At 44.4% G+C, this 4,315-nt stretch overlaps 1 pseudogene; it reads left to right on the top strand.

Annotated features, from left to right (window-relative positions):
- The first annotated feature begins 201 nt into the window (after positions 1 to 201).
- LOC116468381 (glyceraldehyde-3-phosphate dehydrogenase-like) lies at positions 202 to 1,190 on the top strand (annotated as a pseudogene).
- The last annotated feature ends 3,125 nt before the right edge of the window (positions 1,191 to 4,315 follow it).

The raw sequence follows: 4,315 nt of genomic DNA, 5'->3' as shown, positions 1-4,315 counted from the left end.
CTAGCTCTTTCTCTTACTCTCTCTCTTATTTTGGATGAGTTAACCTCTCTAAGTCCAGTTTTCTCATGATAAAACAGTGATGTAAAGTATTCAGTAGAATATTACTCAGCCTTAAAGAGGAAGGAAATTCAGCCTCTCAGCTCCTCCCATCAGCAGATGGCCCAGTCTTTAGTGAGGCACCAGCCATGTCCCTGAAACACCATGATGAAAGTGAAGGCCAGAGTAAATGAATTTGGCCACACTGGGTGCCTGGTCACCACGGCTGCTTTTAACTCTGGCAAAGTGGATATCATCACCATCAATGACCTCAACTACATGGTCTACCATGGAATCACATGGTTCCAGTATGATTCCACCCACAGCAAGTTCCACAGCACCATCAAGGCTGAAAACGGAAATCCCATCACCATCTTCCAAGAGTGAGATCCCACCAAAATCAAACAGGATGATGTTGGTGCTGATTATGTTATGGAGTCCACTGGCATCTTCACTACCATGGAGAAGGCTGGAGCTCACTTAGAGGGGAGAGCCAAAAGGGTCATTACCTCTGCCCCCTCTGCTGATACCCCCATGTTCGTGATGGGCATGAGCCATAAGAAGTATAAAAACTTCAAGATTGTCAGCAATGCCTCCTGCACCACCGGCTGCCTAACCCCCTGGCCAAGGTCATCCATAATAACTCTGGCATCATGAAGCGACTCAGGATCACAGTCCATGCCATCACTGCTACCCAGAAGACTGTCATGGCCCCTCTGGGAAACTGTGTTGTGATGGCTATGGGGCTCTCCATTACATCATCCCTGCATGTGTCTATTGGTGCTGCCAAGGCTGTGGGCAAGGTCATCCCCAAGCCGAACAGGAAGCTCAATGGTGTGGCCTTCCATGTACCCACTGCCAATGTGTCAGTCATGGACCTGACCTGCTCTCTGGAGAAACCAGCCAAATATGATGACATCAAGGAGGTGGTGAAGCGGCATCGGAGGGGGCCCTCAGGGGCATCGTGGGCCACAACTGAGCACCAGGCTGTCTCCTCCAACTATAACAGTGACACCCACTCTTCCACCTTCAACACTGGGGCTGGCATTGCCCTCAACAACCTCTTTGTCAGGCTCATTTCCGGGTATGACAATGAATTTGGCTACAGCAACAAAGTGATAACCTTCATGATCCACATGGCTTCCAAGAAGTAAGAGCCCCCAGACCACCAACCCCAAGAAGAGCATGAGAGGAAGAGAGAAGCCTTTAGTTGCTGGGAAGTCTCTGCCACACAGTCCTCCACTACACTGAGAATCTCCCTTCCTCATTGTTTCTACATCAGACACCCTGAAAAGGGAAGGACCTAGGGAGCCTGACCTTGTCAGATAACATTAATAAATTCTCCTGTACCCAGCCAAACAAAAAGGAAGGAAATTCTGACATATGCTATAACATGGATGAGCCTTGAGGACATTATGCTAAGTGAAATATGCTAGTCACAAAAGGACGAATACTGTATAATGCAACTTATATGAAATGCCCAGAGAAGTGAACTTCATAGAGACAGAAAGTGAAATGGTAGTGCTAGGGGCTGGGGGGTGGGGTGAATGGGCAGTTAGTGTTTAATGGGTACCGAGTTCCAGATTTGCAAGATGAAAGAGTTCTAGAGATGGACGGTGGTGATGGTTGCACAACAGTGCAAATATACTTAAAACCCCTGAACTATACACTTAAAGATGGTTAAAATGGTAAATTTTATGTTATGTATATTTTACCACAATTTTTAAAGAAGTGACATAAGGGTTAGATGAGACCACAGATGTCAAGTATTTAGTGCAGTGTGAGTGCATACGTAGTAAGTGCTCATAAATGTGAAATATTATTCTCATAACAGCCCTACAGATATTATTATCTTCATGTTTGTAGTTGAGTAAGTGGAGATTTGGGGGTTAAGTAAGTGGGCCAAGCCCACCCAGCTAGAAAGTGGTGAGACCAGACTCAAACCCACTGCTTGAGTACTAAGGCCCTGCTATTTTCTATTATGCCGTGTTACTTCCCAGCACTCTGCTTGCCAGCTACCACTGCCTAATATTTTTAAATATTGCTTTGATTATGTTAAGCTTCTGCCTAACAAAACTTAAGGGATCTACCTGTGGTCTAAAACACAAATGCCTCTTCCTGATACAATTCTTTTTGCAGTCTGACCCCAGTTACTTTTCTAGCCTCATTTTGATGTCAAGGCTCTGCTTTACCTTCCTTTGTGTTTTCTATGCTCTTAGCATATGCTAGTTATTCTGCTGGAACACTGTTGAAACTCTACCCACCTTTTTTGGGGGATGGGGGGACAAGGTCTCACTCTGTCTCCTAGGCTGGATGGAGTGCAGTGGCGCCAGCACGGCTCACTGCAGCCTCCACTTCCTGGGCTAAAGCTATCCTCTGGCCTCAGCCTCCTCAGTATCTGGGACTACAGGTGTGTATTACCACGTCTGGCTAATGTTTTATTGGTTTGTATAAATGGGATCGCAATATGTGGCCCAGGCTGGTCTTGAACTCCTGGGCTCAAGAAATCCTCCTGCCTTGGCCTCCCAAAATGCTGGGATAACAGGCATAAGCCACCACACCTGGCCTCTACCCATATTTTGATGCTCAGCTCAAGACCCAGCTCCTTCAGAAAACCTCACCTAACTGGGAGAGAGACGGGTCATTTCCTCCTGTTCACTACTACAGTGTTTATTATTTGATAGCAACACATAATATACTGCTTAAATCAAAGTTATTACTTCAGCTGTTCATGTCTTAGCCCCACAGCAGTGGAGAGCAGGTATTGTACCTATTACTGCTTTAAATTTCCCTCAATGCCAGGTTAGTGTTTTGCATTAAGTAGCAACTTGATAACAATTTCTTAAGGATGCTGATGCAGGAAATATGATTAATGATGACTAGTTCAAACAGTCATGATTTGGATTTAAGAAAAGCATGTATTATTTTCTTTTTGCTGGAAAAGATACTGGAGTTTCTCCTTGTACTTTTAGGTCAGTTCAGGACATAATGATTCCTAGTCAGCTTGGAAATGAAAAGATTGAGCCTGGTTAAAAAAGCAAATCTGCTGGTGAGCCTGTGTGAGAGGTAGATGTCTCTTGCTGATTACATTCTGAGAAACAGAAGCAGGTAAAAGTGTTTACAGAGCAACCAGAGATGCGGCAGTGGTTATTTTGAGAATATCTCAAAAAACAGAAGAGGTCATTTTAGGTTCTGCAAATAGTGCCTCCTATGCAAGTACTTCAGTCTCTACATAGGTACTGAAAATGTTAATCATGTATAAGCCCCTAAACCTTTCTAAATAACGCTGTCACTCACCTCCAGCCCCTGCTCAAAGGTCCTCTGTGGACCATGTAAAGGATCTGCAGACATGCCCAGGAAAGAATCAAAGCCACGGTGCTGGAAATGGCAGCATCAGCCAATATCCACCAGGATGCTCTTGTGTGCCAGTCCTGAGTGGTCATGGGGTTTGTTCTGAATGGTCAGTTTCTGTTCTTTAAATATGCTGAATATCACCTCTGGGCAGAGAGAACAGCACTGGAAGTGAAGGCAGTTCTGTGTGGTAGGAGCGCAAAGCACCAATGAGAGAATGACAGAAGACGGGTCAGGAAACACAGGTAAGGACCAGAACTTGAAGGAATTCAGACCATTTGGGCAGATGAGCCATAGATAACTATTAGGCAGAAAGGTATTATAAGCAGCTGTACATTTTTGAAGGATGAACAAGACTATTTATTAGGCTTTTGTAATGGACCTGATGAGAGGTGAGGAAGACTTGAATCAAGAACTTGGCAGTGCCAATAGGTGGCGGGGGGATGAATATAAGAGATATATTTTGAGGTCAAATTGACTGGATTTATGATTGAATGGAGAGAGTGGGAGTAGAGGTGTCAAAAGGAATCAGATCTGAAATGTGAATATTCTAATTGGTGGTATGTGCTAAGAATACATTGATGGTTCAAGTTTATTTTCACTGTCTTACCTCAAAGTTCAAGGAATAAGTTGTGGTTAATCATACATATGGTACATGAACAGAGCAGTTGAATGTGAGGTTGCTGGCAGCTCTTGAAAAAAGCAATCACCCTGCCTGACCACATTTTGGTTCAGTGAGAGTCTAGACTGGAACAACAACTCATTTAGAATTGCATGAGACCTGCTTCCCATGGCTGAAAGAAATATGGAGAACGTTCTGAGGCTGACGAGAACTATGAAAACAGCAGTCACATACCTTTGGACAAGGCCATTTTATAACCAATTTACAAGGCATCATTTCTGCTTCCCTGCAGTAGTCAGGCCCTGG

Source organism: Hylobates moloch, unplaced genomic scaffold (genome assembly GCF_009828535.3).
Source record: "Hylobates moloch isolate HMO894 unplaced genomic scaffold, HMol_V3 SCAFFOLD_5, whole genome shotgun sequence".
NCBI classification, from domain to species: Eukaryota; Metazoa; Chordata; class Mammalia; order Primates; family Hylobatidae; genus Hylobates; species Hylobates moloch.
Note: the sequence above shows the minus strand (reverse complement) of the source record. Positions and strands in the feature narration are given on the sequence as shown.